Consider the following 21,882-nt stretch of genomic DNA (forward strand, 5'->3'; position numbering starts at 1 on the left):
TAGTGTTGTAGTGTTTGCGTAGTGTAGGGTCATGCTGGGGTGTAGTGTTTTAGGGTTTTGGGTAGTGTTGTAGTGTTTGCGTAGTGTAGGGTCATGCTGGGGGTAGTGTTTTAGGGTTTAGGGTAGTGTTGTACTGTTTGTGTAGTGTAGGGTCATGCTGGGGGTAGTGTTTTAGGGTTTAGGGTAGTTTAGTTGTTTAGTGTATGCTAAAGGCATATTCGTTCTAAAAGTTTTCGTTATTTTAATTTGCGGCCTAATAGTACATGCGGGATTTTTTTTGCGGACTGATGGTATGCGGGATTTCGTCATATATTCGCTAATCATACTTTCTATGGCAAAATGAACCCCCTCATTTTGTTCCTTTTTAAATTAAATGTTTTAAGAGTTACCACTTTATTCCAATCAAGATGGCTTCAGGTGTGCCATACCTTTGTAATAAGTAGGACTGTTAGCACTCTAGTTGTTCTTTAGAACACTCTGGGACATTCTGTCATTGGGCTATAGTTGGGCTACATCTGGCTGATATTTGGGCTACATTTGTTTTTTTTGTCTCTGGTGGCCATCTTTGGGTTACATTGGGCTACATTGGGCTACATTGGGCTACATTTGGGCTCCAACATATATATAGCCCAATGTAGCCCAATATATATTTTTCAAAGTTAATTTTCGTAAAAACCACTGGAGCCTATATCTTGAGACATAGCAAAGGCACATCGGGCTACCAGTCCCTACAATTTTGCCAAGTTTAGTGTAAATCCATTCAGCCGTTCAGGCTAAAAGTGAGGGCAACCGCCCTATGGAAAATTGCATGGGAAAAACACGTTTTGGGACCCCCCTTTTTTCTCGGCCCCCCCTTGACGAAACCCCCCCAAATTTTCAGGGGCTGCTCAGAAACAAAATGTTCCATTTTCCTGAAAATTTCAGCCAATTCCGTCCACAAACGCCAAAGTTATTCGACATAGAATTTTCAAAAATCCCATAGGAAAAAAATCCTAACTATATATACCTACTGGCTATCGCCAGTAGGTAATATATATATATATATATATATATATTACCTACTGGCGGTCGCCAGTAGGTATATATAGTTAGGATTTTTTCTCTATGGGTTTTTTGAAAATTCTATGTCTAATAACTTTGGCGTTTGTGGACGGAATTGGCTGAAATTTTCAGGAAAATGGCACATTTTGTTTCTGAGCAGCCCTTGAAAATTTGGGGGGGGTTCGTCAAGGGGGGGCCGAGAAAAAAGGGGGGTCCCAAAACGTGTTTTTAACATTGAGTTTTCCATAGGGCGGTTGGCCTCACTTTTAGCCCGAACGGCTGAATGGATTTGCACGAAACTTGGCAAAATTGTAGGGACTGGTAGCCCGATGTGCCTTTTGTAGGTCTCAATATATGTGCTCCAGTGGATTTTGAGAAATTAACGTTTAAAAAAAGATATATATCTGTAACAGCGGACCGGGCAGCGTCCCAGGACGCGTACTTTTCGCGCAACGGAGCTTTGTGAAGCGAAGCTGATTGGTTCTCTGGCGTCTGTCAACATTCCAAAAAGTCCGTAGCGGCCGCCATCTTGTCTCTCGGTAGGATCGAGAGACAAGAGGAGGCCAAAGCGAAGGGGCAAATGACCATAAGGGGGCATAGTAGATTGTCGCTGACCCCCTAGGTTTGATGTGGAGGTTTTAAAAGGGCCCCGCGGGGCAAAAAAAATAATAATAATAATAATCGAACGGCTGAATGGATTTGCACGAAACTTGGCAAAATATTAGGGACTGGTAGCCTGATGTGCCTTTGCTAGGTCTCAATATATGTGCTCCAGTGGATTTTGAGAAATTAACGTTCAAAAAAAGATATATATCTGTAACAGCGCTCCGCTTCGCGTAACGGAGGTTTGCGAAGCTGATTGGTCATTCTGTCACTGGGCTATAGTTGGGCTACATCTGGCTGATATTTGGGCTACATTTGTTTTTTTGTGTGTCTGGCGGCCATCTTTGGGCTACATTGGGCTACATTGGGCTTCATTGGGCTACATTGGGCTACATTTGGGCTCCAACATATATATAGGCCAATGTAGCCCAATATATATTTTTCAAAGTTAATTTTCGTAAAAACCACTGGAGCATATATCTTGAGACATAGCAAAGGCACATCGGGCTACCAGTCCGTACAATTTTGCCAAGTTTCGTGGAAATCCATTCAGCCGTTCGAGCTAAAAGTGAGTCCAACCGCCCTATGGAAATGAAGGAAATGAATGGGTAATTTGTAATTAGCAAATAGCTAATCGCAAACTAGGAATGGTAAAGAATCGCTATTTATTCCTTAAAGTTCGCTATTTAGGAAATGCAAAAAACTTTGATGATACATATGGCGGTTCATCTCTAACAAGATAAGAAGCATAGGGATACATTTATGATGACTGGCGCATCACCAGGGATGTGTTAGTCATTCTGTGCCGCTGTTCCGTCACCTATGGTGTGCTGCATTTACAATGCGGCGCATCATGGGGCAAAAACAGCACAGATGCGTGATGTATCTGTGCCGTAAAGGTGGCGCATTGCTGGAGTTGTATCGCAAGTGTGATGAAGCTCCAGCAAGGGTCGGGGGTGCCCCTGTCGCAGGGTTTCTGTTCTCACACAGAACTGTGGACAGAGGATTGGAACCTCGGCGAATTAGGGTGTCCCAAAACTCATGTTAGTAATCAAAAACTCCTTAGCAAGCTAGGTACAGTGTCACATTGGATATAACAAACTCTCAATGTTTAGACAATCCAGAATATGAACTTATAGTACCTCAGGATACGTGGAACTCATGAACAGTCGGTCGTTATATATTTCTTAGAAACCAGAACATGGAGTTAAGAAGAACACATGTGTATTTGAAATGTTTATTTACTAATGCCGTCTTCTCAGGCGTAGTATCTTAGATAATACAAGTACACATATTATCAGTAGCAAAATTACCAGCATAGTTACTAGTACATAAAAAGCGAATGGTGATAGTATGTTAACATGCTGTAAATGAATAAGAGTTAGCAACACTTATAAGCAGCCGCGGGCCGTGGAGGGAGTTACGGTGAGGCAGGGAGGCGGGGAGGGGGAGGGGCAGGGTGGAGAATACAAGTACACATATTATCAGTAGCAAAATTACCAGCATAGTTACTAGTACATAAAAAGCGAATGGTGACAGTATGTTAACATGCTGTAAATGAATAAGAGTTAGCAACACTTATAAGCAGCCGCGGGCCGTGGAGGGAGTTACGGTGGGGCAGGGAGGCGGGGAGGGGGAGGGGCAGGGTAGAGAGGGCTCCACCCTGCTTCTCCCCCTCCCCGCCTCCCTGCCTCACCGTAACTCCCTCCACGGCCCGCGGCTGCTTATATCTCACCCTCCCTAATACACATATTATATTATTTGCTAAGAAGGTCTCTTTGTGTTGGTTTAGGGCGTGCCCATACTTTAGTGTCTTAGATTTGAAGGAATCACAACAGCATACACCAGCTCTCTCTTCATGTGAACCGCATCAACTGTTGTGTATGTGTGTTCGGCAAAGCAATATAAAACCTGCCTCATGCCCAGAATTGGCAGAAGTTGCACTTATGTTATGAGTATGAAGTCGTGGAGATCAGACCTCATAACAATTCTGTATCGTGTTGTTCTTGAAACTTTAGCACTCGCTGTACAGATATAGTTTAACAAGCAAAGCAGATAGTAGAGCAATAACATATTATTCTCATGTAAACCACGATGAACTACTAGGTGGAAAGCTAAAGCAACAACTAAGTGTCGTGTGCAGAAGTTGCAAAAAAGGAAAAATGGCGTTTAAACCGGTAATGAGCCCATGCTAACTTAACACGGTGTAAAGATATCCAGGACCTAGATGACACCTCCCCATGATCCGGAAACGAACTGAATAAGATAATAGAAGTGCCATCTCATGAGAGCAGATTGCAAGTTTATATGTGGACGGTCCGCAAGGTAAAGCATTAAAAACTAGGAAAATTTAATGCTAAAGAAAAATAAAACAGCCAAGTACTTTATCGAGTCTTAAGCCAATAGGCAAGGTAAATAATAAAAACTTGACAAATAAGTCAATGAATTGTCAATGAAATGCTAGTACTCAGCATATCAAACATGAAAAAGGTCTATGACATAACTGTGTATGCAAAATAAGCTGCAACAGCCTCCAATAGGAAGTCACCGTCTTCATCCGAAAACAGTTCAGCCATCCAATTTAAAAGCGGAAAAGAACATACGTGCTCTCCCAGCACCGGATCCTCTATCACCATCAGAGGACAGCTCGGTGGGTTTTCAAGAAAGCTCTGTTCCAAGAAAGACTGTGCTGCCGCCAATAAATTCCAGGGAGCAATTAGTCCATGCATCAATGCTACAGCCATAATCCTTTCGCCAGGACAAACCAACTCGTGAGTAATGATAGGAGTCATCAGCTGATTAAAGTCGACGTCAGGAGAAACCGGTCCGCAGAGACACAAATCAATGGCCCAATCGAAATCACAGGTCAGGCAGTGAAATACAGGCTGGACACAGGTGAAGTAGGAGAATCGAAAAGATAATCCATATGCCGTGCTTAATATCGCCAACGGCATTGTGCCATAATATTCTAGCATGCGATTGCGGAACAGTGTCAGCAGCTGCAGGGTGGGAGGTTGCATAGGAGTGACATCCATATTTAAAAATGTAAAAAAGCACAAGAGCGTCCGCTGGTAATGCAAGTAAAAATGGCAATCCACGAAGCAGAGTGGAAAAAATACAATGAAAGAAAGTAGGGATGACTCGAAAGATTTTCTCAAATGAAGTCACGAGACCACTGGTAACAACTTTAAAAAAGTGCGCCAGGGCCTTTGTGGAGGATGCGTTAGAGATAGTCCGAACCATCTTGCTGAAATGGAAAGGCAAATCTGAATTGAAAAGGGTCTGCACCTCTGTACGGGTGTTCGCTATGTGAAGCACGAAAGTTTCACGGGCCGAACTCAAGGCCACCTCTCTCTGAGACAAAAGAGCTCTTATTCTTGCCATGCCGTTGAAATCTGCTCCCAAGGTTGGTATTTGTGGCCAGATTGAAAACTCCCTATGTTCATGTGTGGGAGGAAATAGAACATTTCTGCAGCAAATAACCCGTTCACTTACTGTTACGATAAAAGGAATACTTTTAATTAACCCAGAACAATCTTCATTATTGAGCATCAAATAACTACCATTTTCCAACAACTTGAACGTGGGGATGATAGCAGGAACTGGCGTGCCTTGCAACACGCAAGCCATATTTGGTCGGTGTTTGTTGCATGAACCGTGTAACTGTATGTGCCTACACATTAGTGAATGATCTGGCGTTTCAGTGCATTCCTCTCCATTCAGATAAACTTCTTGATCATCTTTGAAACATCTGTATGTGTATGGAAGCGACCAGACCTCATGAAGAAAAGCACTACCTAAAGGTTCATAACGAGCTATTGGTATATATTTCATACAATTTGAAAACTTATATAAAGCAAAAGGCAGCGTTATTAAACCGTGGATAAGGCACGTTGCCAAAAAACCCGCAATCCTCTGCTGATGATGTCACTGAGCATGTCATGAATGATGTAATATGTGACATCATCAGCAGTGGATTACGGGTAATAGTATCTCTAGTTTACTCCCCTATAGCTGTCTTTCTTTTAACATAAGTGTCTGTTTCCTTCCCTTATACTTACTGTTTTTGGTTCGCTTCCGGTTCGCGAACTGGGAAGCGAACTAAGAGAAATAGAGGTTGGCACAGTTCCAAATATTGTACCAATTTTTTAATAACGGGGAGGTAGTTCTGAAAAGAACTTTTTTTTTATTGTTTTTGTTGTTTTATATTTTTTTTATTATTTTTCAGAACATTTTTTTACTTTTTTTGAATTTTTCTGAACAGTTTTATATTTTTTGGGGTTTTTCTTGGAGGGGGCAATGAAAACGATTCATTGTAAAGGGCTCAACAGGAGCAACAAAACAAAAAAAAAGTATTTATTATTTTGGGCGTTTCGTACAAACTTGCATATGATAGTCAATAGCTCTGTTGATCAGAGTGATGCTTCTTTCTCCGTAGGAAATGAATCCATCGCAAAATACGCTGGTGTGTTTTACTTCACCAAATCTCATTTGTATATTTGGCACCATCTACCTGCCCTCTGGTCCCGTCACTTCGGGTACAACAGATCTTCTGGCCATAATAGGGAGATTATCTAGGTCGTTCCGAAACTGTGCAGCACTGTAGTTGTTAGGATGCCACCTAGTCATATGGCGATGCATTGTGTAGTTTCCGAAACTGTATTTTTTGTCGGTCCCTCTGGACAGTCTATCTTGACATATAAGGCAAGTTACGTATCTTGCATTTACTTTTTTCTGACCTTTGGGAATTTTAAAAAATTGCCAAATGAAGTTTTCTTTCCGGTGAGACGTCTTGGGCTCCTCAGGCAAAAACTGCCTCTCTTCGTGCTCGTCGTCCTGTTCCTCTTCTTCCTCTTCTTGTTGAATTATAACTTGAGCAGGTGGTCCACTCTTCCTTGGATGTGGTGGAGGTGGTGGGGAAGCACCAGCTGAAGCTACTAAAGAAGCCATTGCTCAGTGATCACAAAGGGTCTTTCTCTCACAATGATGAAAGTCAGAGTGAGGAAAGAAGGAGGGATTTTCATCATTTGGGAAAAACAAGAGTTCTCAACCAATGAAAAGTGTTCATTTTAGATTATATGACCTAGTCTTACATCATTAGGAAACCAAAAGTGAAATGAACCAATGAAAAGTGTTATTACCAAGTCACATGACCTGCTGTGTTTACGTTAAGCGCTTTGCAGGGCCTCCCGGTTTGCTTCCAGAAACCTGCGCTTTGCGACTCGGTTCGCGTACCAGTTCGCTAACGTAGCACGTCATATGACGTATCACGCGACAACGTGAAACGTCATGCGGACGGGAGGCGTCACGATGTTGTTTTGTAACGCGGCAGTTGCGGTAAAGAAACGTTTACCGGCTCGCGGTCTATTTCGCGGCATCAAGGTCAGCTAACGGGAAGCTTCCCGATTCGCGAAGCGGGAACGAAGAAAAAAAAATATTTTAAAAAAAAATTATTCATAAACATATAAAATATATTTTTGGATTTAAAGAAGAATACATTTTACAGCTACAGATATTAGCTGTTAAAAAACCAATGAAATTCACTGAAAAAACCATAGGTTATAGACCATATATAGTTAGGAATTAGCATTTACAAAACCTTGAAAATTCACTGAAAAAACCATAGGTTATAGACCATATATAGTTAGGAATTAGCATTTACAAAACCTTATTTTACTCACACAAAACCATTGAAATTCCATAAATAGTTAGTTGCACTAACTATATATCGCGCACCCGCAATCCACTGCTGATGATGTCACATATTACATCATTCATGACATGGTCAGTGACATCACTGATGACATCACTGATGACAACATCCAGTGATTATGTGTTTCTGTAAAGTTTAAATATGTTTTACATATTGAAGAATGAGTGGATGTATAAGTGTCTGAATGAAGGTTTTAGTAGGTGCGTGATTGACTGTATGAGTGAGTGATTAAATGCGTCTTACTGAATGCACGGGTTAGTGACTAAACTGTCTGAAAGTGTGCATCAGTATGTCTGTTGTTGTGCAAGCTGCTGCATGTGTTGATCAGTAGCTATATAAGTAGCTATATGGGTTATTGATTGGTTGCACAAGTATTTGTATGGGAGACTGAGTGTGTGTATGGCTGGCTGGGAGGTGTGTGACTCTGTGCAGATCAATGTGTACTTGTATCAGTGATTCTATAAGAGAGTAAGTATGTGTTAGTATATGTTTCAAAAATGTAAGGTGTTCTGTGTTTAACTGTATAGATGAGAAAATGGAAGTGTGATTGATTCTTTTCAGGACTGACTAGGTGTGTGAGTAACTCCATGGATGAGTGGCAGAGTGTGAGTGTCTGTATAGGTGTATGAGTGCATATGATAGTGTTGTAAAGATGAGTGATTGTATGTATGAATGATTGTATGAGTGAATGTGTGTGTAGACATAGGAATCAGTGAGTGCGTATGTAGTAACTAGTATTGGTGTGTCAATGGTTTCAAAAATTATACTCTCTATTTAACACTGGGTGTAATGGAGGTTATATTAGAGTGTGAGGAGATGCATTGTATTATCACATGAATGATATCATCAGTGATGTGATCATTGATGTCAAGTGAGATGTCATCAGTGATGTCATTTGAGATGTCATCAGTGATGTCATCAGTGATGTCACTGACCATGTCATGAATGATGTAATATGTGACATCATCAGCAGTGGATTGCGGGTGCGCGATATATAGTTAGTGCAACTAACTATATATGGAATTTCAATGGTTTTGTGTGAGTAAAATAAGGTTTTGTAAATGCTAATTCCTAACTATATATGGTCTATAACCTATGGTTTTTTCAGTGAATTTTCAAGGTTTTGTAAATGCTAATTCCTAACTATATATGGTCTATAACCTATGGTTTTTTCAGTGAATATATATATATATACACATGTTATGCATTGTCAAATACCGCTTTGTAAATGTCTGCATGGTAACGACTGGTATTCCATTCTTATTCCGTGGAAAGAGCATTTGCACATGCCTGTCTTTGCATATGCTAACTTGTTAAAGCCAGATCAGTCGTCTTTCACACGTTTGTTTTTTTACATGAAGACAGAAGAAAAAGATCAATGGATAGGAGAGAATTAGGGAAAGCAATGGGAATTCATACAGGTGAATTACAACAATAAATAACATAAATGGAAACTCAAGAAGAAAGATACAGAGAGGAAAGAACAGAGGGGGAAAAGATGGGCAAAACCTACATTCAAGACCGGGCAAAAAAGTTAAATACATTTTTCTGCAGTTAAAAGACAAAACAAAAAAGGAATTATTTCTGTTTTCTGTGCCTGTGTAAGATAATTTAGTGGGTGATGATTCAGTTTACTTAATGAGATATACAATTTCCGCGCGTGATTTGCAATGTAATCAATCTATAGTCTAAATGACGCACCAAACAGCTAGCAGCATGAAATGACGAGAGAATCCTACTCCGAGAAGAGCCAAAGCACACGCTGTGTAGTTTATAGAATTGGTAACAGTAAGTCATGCAGCAGCTTCTCTGCCAAGCCAGGCCCGAAAGGGGGAAATTGGCCTATAATACTTTAATGACGTTTTGGTGTTTCAGCGATAGCAACTTCTATAGAAACACATGTAACTGTTAATAATGTTATGCACATTTTAACACTGAAGGATGCATGTATCTCCAGCTGTGACGTCTTAGTCTGTGAAAGTGGAGGTCTGTGCATCACTCATGCTGTGCACCCTTCATCCTTGACTTTGGAGGTTGGCAAAGCTTAACATTTTGGTGATTTCCCCAAAGGGTATTAAGGGGCATATTACCAACAACTAGCGATAATTATCACTATGTTGGTTTAGCGGCGATATTTTTATTGCCGAGCTGCGGCGATTTTTATCGCTTAGGAGCCTTGATATTATCAAGGTTTATCTCCTAAGCGATAAAAATCGGCCGAAATGCATGAATATCGCTGAAAAGTCAGCGATATTCATGCATTACCGAGCTAATGCTCTTAGCCATGTTATCCACCTACCATTGGATAACATGGCTAAGAACTGCTCAGGGGCAGGTGTTAGCTTTTGGAGATATTCGCGCTTAGTGTGAATATCTCCAAAAGTTGGTAATAGGAGATAGCGAAGTTAGCGACTGTTTCCAGTCGCTAACATCTTGGCACGCCCACTTTGCATGTCATTAGTGATAAATATCACTGACATGCAAAGCGGGGCCCAAGATGGTCGCTATCTCCTACTAGCTGTCGCTAACTGGTGTTAGCGACAGCTAGGTAATAGGGAGATAATTTTATCTCCGCTTTCTTGGCTTTTAAAGCCAAAAAAGCAGAGATAAACCCCCTTGATAATATGCCCCTAAGTTTTACCCACACACGCTCCCTTCCCAGGTTTGATGTGACTCTCTAATAGTGACATTCTCCAAAATGAGTAATTTTTTAGAAATAAATGTAAACCCTAATTTTTGCACCCAAGGGATTTCCTGCAATTTTCCAGAGTCTGGCAAGGAATTTAACCCTGTGCTTCTGTTTATTATGTTTTGATTTCATTGCTAAATTCAATCATTCACTTGCCAAGTCCTGAGGTGTAATTCCGAGAGGACCTTTTCTCAAGAGTCATTCTGATTTCATCTGGCAGTCTGCACTTCTTTGCTTATTTTGCCATGAGGTTTTATCCAGCGGGAGCTCCTTGAATTATGCGCTATAAATGTCTGAATACTGTAAGTATAAATCCACCGAAAATGTTTATTTTCACATTCTATTTTTGACTCACGTGTTTCACTGCATAGTGTATTCAATATTATGTTTCATTCATTCATTATTGATCAAGTTTTACAAGGATTCCAGAGATTTCCTACTCCCCAATTGCTATTTGAAACATGCCTTTCACTTTTTATAGTCCTGCCTCGCTTGTCTAATAAAGTTTATAATTGAAGCTAGAAACCTGAACATGTGTCTGATGATTATATTGTACAACTACAAAGCAATAATGTATGCCCCTCTAATATTAAGGTATTAACATAGATTTGAAGTTGGTGAAGTTAATTTTATGAGAGTATTTTTTTCACTAAAATGCACAAACGTTGTTTACATAATGCACAATGCATATTTATATTTTTTTAATTCATTTGGGACATATGAAAAGTGTTATTTCTAAATCCAGAAATCGAGTGAGTGTATGTATGTATGTATCTGATGGTTCTATAGTGCAAACCTCACAAAAAGCTAACAAAGCATTGTACATGGTCAAAGTCCAGCATAACGTCAATGAGTGATAGGATAGGTAGGTGATTTGTTGGCCTAATGCATTATGATGCAGTTTTCTTTACAGAGATGCATCTTTCCTAATTTGAAGCAGTGTTCAGCGGTCCTAATGGATACATACATTTTGCTCCTTGTTCTGAGAAAATACTTGTTGCCTTGCTTTTTCTTTTTTACACTTCTTATCCATTGGCCAAATGGTGTTTGAGCTGTGGGTTTATCGGGAGCCATCAGGGATGGTAAGCTTGCTTGCAAAATATGTAGGGGTGCTGGTTATGATGACTTTGTAAATGATGCAGCTGGTTTTGAAGAGGCGGGACCAGAAAGGAGAGCCAATTGGATTCCATCAGCCTTGGGGTAATGTGATCCTATTTCTTAAGCCCATGATGAGAAGTGCAGGATGCTCTTAAGAGGTGCATGTTTTGTGCCGGGGACATCATGGAGTAGAGTGGCCTCCAGCCAGATGCAGGAGTAACAGGGCTTAAACAGCAGTTCTGAAATAACTTTCTAAAATAAACGTTTTCACTTTTTTTAGAAGAGAGAGCTGGTACCAGCTGTCTTAATCTTTTTGGATATGTTTATTTTTCTGGTTGGTGGACAGGGTGAATCCATGTGACTTGGCATTCAGTAAAAAGTTTGGCTTCAGCAGCATTAAGATTCAGGCTATAGAGCCAGGTTTGTACTGTTTTATGTTTGTTGTTCTTGGCAAATAATAGGAATTTTTTCTTGGTTGGGTTGAGCTTCAGGTAGGTGCTGAACATCCAAGTCAGTGCTGGCAGTGTTTTACGGCAGTGGATTTCTGAGGCAGAGGAGACTTTCAGGCACAGTTGTGACACATCAGCACATTGGTAAATATTAATGCTGTTATCTGTCAAAAGAGCACCAAGAAGTTTCATGTAGAGGAAGAAGATGGCAGGGTGTAGTAGGAAACCCTGAGAAACTCTGCATGTGGTAGGGATATTTTAGGACCTTGAGGTGCCCATACGAGCAAACTGGTCTTAGTTGAAAATGTAGAATGAGAACCAGTAAAAGACATTGGCAGTGAATCCTATCTGACATGAGGGTGGAATGGTTGACTATGTCAAAGGCAGCTGGGAGGCCCAGCAATATCAGGAGAGAGGGATCATCTTTATCTGTGGTTGGTATAGCATTCTATACGCGGTAGTGGTCGCTGTGCTGCTGTGTGATCTGAAGCCAGACTAGTTGTTGGACAGGAGATGGTTTGCATTAATATGATCTATATGTTGAACATGAACTGCTTATTCATTGACCTTGTTAATGATTGTAGATGAGAGACGGGCCACTAGTTGGTGAGGTAATCAGGTTCTATTGTAGGTTTCTTTAGGAGTGGAGGGATCTGACCTGTCTTGAGAACTTTTAGGAAGATTCCTTGAGGAAAGGAGGCATTGACAATGGTGAGTAGGGGTAATATAGCTTCCACACAGCAAGCTTTGATGTAGAGCAAGGGTAAGGCATCTTAATAAAAAGTAGCTTAGATGGAAATTGAGTATGATGGCGAGATCTGGAAGGGAAAGCATTTGAAGGAGGACCATTGCAGGATTTTACAGGAAGGGGTGGATGTGGGAGATGGAGAAAGCTTTGTGTTGTTAATATGCTGAGTGGTCTTCTGTATGTTTTAACTGAATAAGATGCTTAAGGCATTGCACTTTCTCTGGAGTTAGGTATGGGTGTGTCTGTCAGGGGATTGATGCAGGGCTTCATTCTCTTGAAATGAGTTCTGCTTCTGCTGGTGGCTTCAGTGATGGGGTTAGTAGAGTAACTGGGATGTGGATGCCCACATAGTTTTTCCCAAAAAAGTGTTGGGAGATAAGGGTGGTGAAGTGGTTGGTCCAGTCCAGGCGTATTTGGGTTTGCTTTGCATTATTGGTAATGTTGTAAAGACCAGGCCAAGGATATAGCCTTTGGAGTGTTAGTTTTGTGGCATGCTGCACCACACTGAGTGTGTCAATAAGCTTGATGATGGTATCTCTTGCTTTGTTTGAGCTTGATTTGTCAGGGAATTGAAGTCACTCAAGAGGTGGTGTGAGTATGTCGGAAAGGTGAGCTAGTGAAGAGATCTGAGAATTAATCAATACAATACTTGGTCTGCCTGGGAGGGCTGTAAATGAGATGGAAGGTGGCAGTCTGAGATGTGGAGAGTGGGAAATGGCATGTCAGCAGGTCCATGGAATTGAGTGTTTCTTGCTTGTCTCGGGTACAGAACCACAGAGGCTTATGGATGAATGTGAGACCTCCTACCACCTAATGTGTAAAGTCCACATGATGGACGCTGTAACCTGTGGGCTAGAAGGATATCAAGGATGTGCAAGGATGTTGGTGTAATCCATGTTTTTGTGATAAAGAGGGTGTCAATCTTGTGCTAGTGTATGAGGTCATTCATGGCTGGTATTTAGAGTGCTGCAGAGCATGAATTGGAGTATGTGCTCTGCATACTAAGGGTGTTCAGCAGTTAGTGGGAAGTGTAAAAGGTTGAATCTCTGTATTGTGCAATTTCTATTTGTGTATTTGAGTTGTCCAGGTTTGGGTCTGATTGTGGGGATTAGCAGTATGGGGTGCTGGGCGAGAAACATGATTTGAACATGTTTGAAGACAAAATAAAAAATAAAGTTCTAAATTTGTTGTCCTTTGGAGAAGACTTTCCCCATCTCTTTTTTGCAGCGGTTTCACAACGTACAAATCTTTGTCACTTACACACACCCCACATTAGACAGATTCCCACAGTTCTTCATTGTGCTTAGACTTATGGAGTTTCTTCTCTTTTCCCATTGATAATAAAGCATATTGGTGGTCACACACTACAAGAGAAACAATTGGAGTGCGTTCTTTCATTAAGTGTACAATTCACCAGGAAGCAATTTCGGCTATCATATTTTCTCATGTTGACAAGTGAAAGCCTGTCAAAACAACAAGAGAGGTAGGGATAAAGGATACTCCTATCCCCCACAAAAATACTTACAATAACAACAAAGGAGTAACCAAAAAGCTACTAAATTACAATATTTCAAATTGCACGAAAAGAGAAAAACTCAAAAGTCTCACTCTTAGTGCGGAAAGAAATATTTGTACATACACCCAAAAACTCGCAATATGGACACAGGAAAAAACGTTTATAGTTTGAATATCGTCAGATTTTTTGTAAAACCCTCACTCATCAACATGGTTGATGACATGCTTTATCATTGGGATTTTTTGCCAAGGAGACAAAATGTCTCCCCGGACTGCTACTACAACTGTATTACAGTGGAGCAGATTCCAACTAAACGAACAGTGAGAAGTGCAAACTTTAAAAATGGTAAGCTATCCTCCGCAATAAATTAATATGGAGTCAGATTGTCATTATTAAAAACAGTGAGTCGGACATTAATTGACATTTTTGAGTCAAGTATGTCCTAAGTGCTTCTAAAAAGGCGATATTTTTCTGCTTTCGAGGTGCTATATTCCGCAAAGCTTTCATCAGGACCAGAAGGAAAAAAGAAGCCCGTAGCGTTCGGGTTGCGGACGTGGAATTGTTAGGTACCGAGCGGGGAGCCGACTCGGTGAAAATATCCCGAGGCATGAAGATTACCCCTGCCACAGTACTGAAGGATTCAAAATTAATTCTAGCGGGCTATACCTACCAATAGCCCATATACGTTTATCTGTAATAATAATTCAGTCGGCAATGGAGAAGTTTCAATCGTTTATTCATCAAGTACAAGCCCTGGCAGGGGAGCCTCAGTCTACACGACCCTCGGAGGTGCACAGAGGAGACTGACTACATGTTCAAAACACAAAGCATATATACGTTTCATGTGTTCAAGATGACACCCTACAAGGAAAGATACAACTTGTCAGCATGCCAAGAGGAATACCCATATAAGGCACAATTGATTTGCTAGTAGCCTAGGCCTAAGCTATTCCGGGGGCAGGTCAGTAAGGTGCTTCCCTATCTATCTGTAGCCCGGGGAGTACAGGAACGGGCTCTGCTAGAATGTGCGCATCCCACAAGAAGGGCAGATGTGACCTTGGGTTTCCTTGAGCTACCAGCTAACAACTATAGTAGGCGGCCTGGCTGCCGTCATAGTTTCGAGCAGCAAACGTGATCACGTGGTTTCAGGGAAACAGCACTAGCACATAGGGAAACAAAACAAAATTGCTCTGGTTATATCAATAGGAGCAAACAAGTCAAAAGTGAATCATTGGTTATTAAGTGATCACAGTACATTCTAACTACACAATTATATAATTACGAGGTTTTATTGGATATATTAGGCCAATAATGCGTGTTATCAAAATTTGATCCCAACAGTACCCAGGGAGCAATTCCCTTTAACAATGAAAATTGGTAGGTGCTCGAAATCCCAAGCATGACCTACAACTGGGTAAAACCGTGAGTTTACCTACGTTTGCATTTAACTCACCAAGGTTGGGTATGCCTTAGGGTGCGTAGACTGCCTGGGAGTTTTTGTTTTTTCACTTTTCTTCTTCTTTTTTCCTTCATGTTGATGAGTGAGGGTTTTACAAAAAATCTGACGATATTCTAACTATAAAACTTTTTTCCTGTGTCCATATTGCGAGTTTTTGGGTGTACGTACAAATATTTCTTTCCGCACTAAGAGTGAGACTTTTGAGTTTTTCTCTTTTCGTGCAATTTGACATATTGTAATTTAGTAGCTTTTTGGTTATTCCTTTGTTGTAATTGACAAGTGAAAACATCCATTGCACTACATGGGTATCTCTGTCATACTTTTTAGAAACATGACTGGCCGCTATCTTGGACTGGTATTTGCCCCATTGTGTAACACAAGAGACATAACTATTGTTGTCAATGTTGTGTTTGTGCTCTTTTAAGGAGTGTGTTGTGAGTGACAACACCTGCAACCTCTAGAGAGTGATGGTAGGGTTGGAGCTTGCTGGTGCTTATTACACTCTCTCCATCCCATTGCCTGTTTCCTTTTGTTCTTTCATGGTCCTTGCTGTATGCCCCGTTTGTCTATAACCTGCAGCCCATTTGGCACCTTTATCCTACCTTTTTAGGCCTGTCCTCGACTACAACCATTGTCAGAGCACTGTTAACTCCCTCAGCATGTCATACTGTGGCCCTGGCTCAGTGTGTGTGCTACCTACAGCTGTCTTCCCACTGCTTGCCAGTGTATCGTTTTATGATGCCACATTCCTCACCCACCGGTCCAGATCCCACTTGCTTCTGGCAAAATGTACACACCACTCTGAGAGTGAGCATGGGTAAATGGGGCCTAGCTATCCACTTCTCCTTTACCCCTACAAGCGTACCAAGGGTAGATCTTCTGTACTGGGGAGTGGAGCGGGGACATCGACAGCTCTTGTCACCATCTCTGATAAAGTTTCGTGATTATGGCCAGCTGCAAGAAACAAGCACAAATCTAGCTTGCACCAGTCTCTTGCAGCTTATCACTTCCATGTCATTGTACTACTGCTTGCCTTACTGCTTTGGTAGGGTGTTAGGGAAGAGGAAACAGCCACACTCCCCCTCAGATCACACTACTCTCTCTTTCTTGTGCTACTCCTCCTCCACTACAGTTCTATGGCTTCATCATCCTTGCTAATCCCCTCTGTCCCTTTGTCACCACTCCTGTTGTGCCCTGTTCTTCTTTCTCTTCTTTGCAGTGTCTATCTCCTGTGAATGATGTTTTATTTGTGAATCAGTAAGGAACAGCTACCTCCATCCATGCATTCATATTCACGGAATGCCACCTTGTTTTGTTATTAATATAGCCCCGCTTCCTCAAAGAGACAGGGCCCATATTCTGAAACACAAAAGTCGGCAGTCTGTAACTTGCATTGGGAGAAACATGCAGTGATCCCATGTCCCACTGTCTCCTACCCCCACTGGCAACAGCTTGGGACCGCTTCTACTTTCGGAATGGAGAGCAACTCTTCTCAGGAGTTGGTAACCTATCAATGTTTTGCGACCACAGTTACAGTCACACATCATTGATGTATGGAATAGTGAATCAGAATGAGAACGCGGATTCCACTTGTGCACCCCCTGCATCTTCAAATTCACAATGTATTACAAAATGTACTTTGCAATTCGGAAAACAACACCCTTTGTATATAGTCATTTGCCTTTTGAGTCCATATCATATTAAACAGAGAATTCTGCTCTAATTTGCTATCACTAAGCGTGCAGGAGAACTCATTGCAACGCATACCCAGTAGGAATTGTCCCTGCTACTCCAGGAGGAGTGGCATATATCACAAGTTTTTTTGAAGAAGAAGAACCAGCCTTGGCTTGGCCTTGCGGCACCACCTCTCCTCTAATGACTAGTTCTTAATTGCTTGAAAAAACAGTAGTGTCTCAATGTTGGGACTTCCCAGAATGTTTTGGTTGTTTTGATGACCTTGATGGCAATTTCCATCACCATTGCAGCACTAACTCAGAATCTTATTTCTTGTTTTTCTATGTTGTCAACATTGCATAGCACTACCATTAGTTTGCCATTGTTGTGCCTTTTTTAAACTACTCACCTTATTCGTATGGTTCTGGGATCGTTTGTGGGTGATTAGTTGTTTGTGGTTATTAAACATTTGTGTAAGGTTAGTAGATAGATAGATAGATAGATAGATAGATAGATAGATAGATAGATAGATAGATAGATAGATAGATAGATAGATAGATAGATAGATAGATAGATAGATAGATTTTATTTGCATAGTTAATTAAAACCATTGCAGTACAAAAGAATTTCAATTAAAAACAAAAGAGTACATGCGTAAAACTACTGTCATCATATTTCTTGTATTTATAAATTATTGCTAAAAGCGTTGCTCTACACAGGTTTTTTCATTCGTTTAGAAGTTCTTTGCAGGAACATAGAATATGCAGCAGGTCTTCTATCGCTGATCCACATAAGCGGCATATGGAACCTTCTTTCTCCCTTAGCCAAGGTGGTAAGTGCTGTATACATGGTAGCAAGCCGAGCCTATATTTCATGAAGCTGATCTTTATGTTATTTGCAGGTTAAAATAATTTTGTGATGTAGGCTTCACATAGGAGCTTAGCGTCATCCATCCATGTGACGTTTTTGATAAAGCCGCCTTGTCCTCCAGCCACGAAAGATGTTTCACTGTCTTCCGTACCAGTTTTTTAAAGGTGGTGGCTGTTGTGGGTGTTTCCCAAAGCTGATATAGCCCCATGCTCTGTAAGCTGCTGTTGAGATACTCAGCAGCAGGGGTTGCAGTGTGTAATTGAATCTCCTTCCATAACTGTTCATTAAGAGTTACCTGTTCGGCTTTCCGCACTTTATCCCAGTTGATGATGTAAGGTCCTTGCCTTGCAATTGATTGTTTCTGCAGGCCGACCTCGAGTCTAATTTGTGCAGGCGATGTATATTTAGGTAGCCTGAAGATGATCCTGTATGCATTTGTTATTGTGGCATCGAGTGTTTTAGCATCTCTTCCTTTCTGTGCCTCGCTGCCATAGGTGATTGTTGGTAGCAGCTTTGCGCGGACCACCTGTGCCAAAGGCAGGATCGAAGGGGTTTTTAGTTTCGTGTTTAATGTTTTTAAGGAGATGGCTAGCGATAGGCCTTTGTGCCTAATGCTATGTTTCTGAGCCAGAAATCTGCCACTTTTATCTAGCTTTACTCCCAGGTAATTAAATTCCGTTGTGTCCTCGATTCTGGTCTCTCCCCAGGACCAAACAGGTGGCTGTTTCCTTTTTTTCCCAACCATCATGGTTCTGGTTTTGTCTAGATTTATCAGTAAGTCGTTTGCTTTGGAGAAATCATGTGTAGCATTTAAAAGGTGTTGAAGCCCTACTTTTGTTTGACTGATCAGGACTATGTCGTCCGCGTATAGTAGACAGGGTAGCAATATGTCTCCTATTTTCGGGACGTGTGAGTTACAGCTAATTAATTTTGGGACTAGATCCGCTATAAACAGATTGAAAAGTGTGGGAGCCAGAACGCATCCTTGTTTCAGACCCTTTTCTGTTGGAATCTGTCTTGACAGGAAAAAGACCCGTTGCCTAGCTTTATCTGTACCCATGTGTCAGTATGCAGGTTTATCAGAAGATTTAGTAGGCACTGTGGCAGCCCCCAGCTTTGCAGTTTAAGCCAGAGTCTGTTCTGGTTGACGTGGTCAAAGGCAGCCTTGTAATCGATGAAGCACAGTAGGGAGAGGCCTTCTTGAAGATTCTGCCTTAACCATAAGCATTGCCATGCTGAGTATGTTTGTAGTTGTCCCAACTGATTTAGCAAAACCAGTCTGATGTAATGGTATTGCAGATTTTTCTTTGGCCCATGCCTGGAGCTCCTCTAGTAGTGTTCCAGCAAATAATTTAGCCTTGTTATCTATTAAGGCCACTAAACGGTAATTTTGTGGTTTTGACTTGTCTCGAGATTTGTGTATTGGAGAGATGATTGAACCCCTCCAAGAGGATCACAAGATGTTCAGCTCCCTTATTTCTCCAAAGAGGGGTTCCAGCGCTTCTGCCCAAAGCTTTGGATCTTGTTTGTAGAGGACTGGAGGGATGCCATTTGGGCCGGGAGCTCCTTCTCTCCTTCCCTTTTCCTATTTGCCGTTTGATGAAATTAATATGGTTTGCGTAAGGATCCTCTTTGAGTTTGTCTCTTCCTGATTCCCAAGGTGCCATAAGATTGTTTACAGCCCAGGCCGTATTAATGGTTTTGGATTCCGACGTTTTTTGTTGTTCCAGGACGTTAATGCTATGTTCCATGGCCTGACGTGAGACCTCAGGTAATTTTCCCAAACATCCTCTGAGATGTTTGAAGACAGATCGTCGTGATTGGGGTGGATACATTTATTTATGGTGCTCCAAAATCTAGCACTATTGTTGTGCTTTGTGTCATCGTACAATTTTACCCAAAGGTCATTCTCCGTGTCTCTAATTGCATCCCTTTTCAGTTTTTTTAGTTGCATTTTTTGCCTCTTCAATGATTACAATTTTGTTTTATCGTTTGGCTGGTGACGGAGTTGTCTCAATAGATGATAAATTGAATTTTTAATGATCCTGATTTCTTGTTTCGTAGTTTGTGATATGGGCGTCGTGCCGCTGAATCTCTGCTGGGCCGGTGGTTTAATCTTGGTTGCATATGCTTCCATGTTCGTGGTGAGGCATTCCCATTTCTCAACTTCTCCTTGTCCACTCCTTGAGTCAAACTGTTGTTTTGCAATTTCCAGCATGTTGCTTTCTGCATCTGCCTTGAACTTAATTCTTTTGAGATTGATGGTGAGTTCTGATCCTTGAGGTGCCCGGGAGCGTTCAAATGTACGCACAGTCGTTCTGAGTTCTATTTCCTGGGGCCGGTGATCCCTTTCACCTTTATCACCCAGCTGGAATGATGTAACTTGATGGAACAGATCTAGGGAGACAAAGGTGTAATCCAGTATTACACTCGTTCTCGCTGTGCTGTAGGTTGTTACTGGTGGATTATCTTTGGCTGTTCTGCAGTTTGTTGCTCTTAGGTTAAGATGTTCCAATTCCTCAAGTGTCAGCTGTCCTACTTTGGTTTGTTTGCATGTCTGTGTTATCCCTTGTGTTGGCATATTCCAAATTGTGTTTTTGAGTGGCACCTCCTCGTCCGAGGAGGAGCTCATTAGATTTAGATTTAAGTCCCCAGTTAGGATGAGTTCCGGTGTGGGACCTTCTCTTATGCATGTTTCCACAAAGTTACACATTTCCCTGGCGGTCTTGGTTTTCCGTTTTGGTTGGATATAAGCATTTATTATCATGATGTTAATGTCCCTTTAGTTTGTTTTGGTTGTGGGGGCAAATAAGTTTATTGCTAATAATCCCGGATTTGTCGAACCAAGGCGCGGGCAGCGTGTACAGTTGTATTCACAACATATGTGACTAAACCTCCTTGTAAGTGACCATAGGTTAGTAGATTTTTGTTAAGAGCCTAATTTAGTAATGGTTTGTGATGATTAACGTGACAGGAACATTTGTTTGATCTTTTTTGTAGTTATGATGTGTGTGAATTTCTGTGCCAAAATGCGTTGTCAATTTTTTTTTCATTGAGCCAGGTGGTTGATTGTTCATAGCCTCGCATACACAGATGTTTTTCTAACCAAATAGTTAAAGAGATATATAGATATGATATGAATGTACATTTTTCATATATCGCTTACTACCCCTGTCGAGGCATTTGGAGTTAAAGAGTTAGTAGATTAGTAATACGTTATCTATTTATTTTTTCTTGTGGATTAGTTGTGGGAAGTTTGTTAAAGTCGTGCTCACGAGTTCTCATCCATTTATTAATGTTCTGAACAGGGATAGGATAATGGAGGTGGATTAGAAAAGGGGAAGTTATGAGCTGTTATTGGTATAAATTGATGTGCGTGTGCCTGTAGGTTGGGTGAATTTGATGAAAAGGAGGTGGAAGTTTGAAAAGGTTGCTTGGGAGTTTGTAAAAATGCAATTTTTCACATGCGAAGTTGTGGCATGTTTAAGTTAAAAGCATTTGATTTTTTATATTTGTATGTTAGTTTGGTGTGGGGTGGGTGCTGTTAAGTTGCAGCACTTTGCCAACTGCATGGCTTTGATGCTGGGGTGTTCACTTGAGAAGATTCGCACCAACACACAGTAAATCACCCCACTTGCACACCCACCTTCACACAAAATCACTAAAGCACCTATATACAGTGTGACACACTCACCATCATATAAACACATGATCACTCACACTAATAAACACTGCATCACACGGTTATACTTGGATACTGACTTCCCACACAATAATTGCATAACACATTCCTCTAACAAATTCACACACATTAACCACTGTACAAATGGTAGTTATGTGTGCACGAGGATCACTGCTGTAACCGTTCTGTGTATGTGAGGGAAGCTTGAACTGCTGGCCAACACGCTTCACACGGTCCATGTGTTTCGGAAAGCGTGAGTTCCACGTGCCTAATTTGATACAGCTGTGAGTGCACATGAAAACCTGCGCCCTTCTGCTGCCCACTGTTGTGCCTGATCTTG

Source organism: Lissotriton helveticus, chromosome 12 (genome assembly GCF_964261635.1).
Source record: "Lissotriton helveticus chromosome 12, aLisHel1.1, whole genome shotgun sequence".
In the NCBI taxonomy this organism is placed as follows: Eukaryota; Metazoa; Chordata; class Amphibia; order Caudata; family Salamandridae; genus Lissotriton; species Lissotriton helveticus.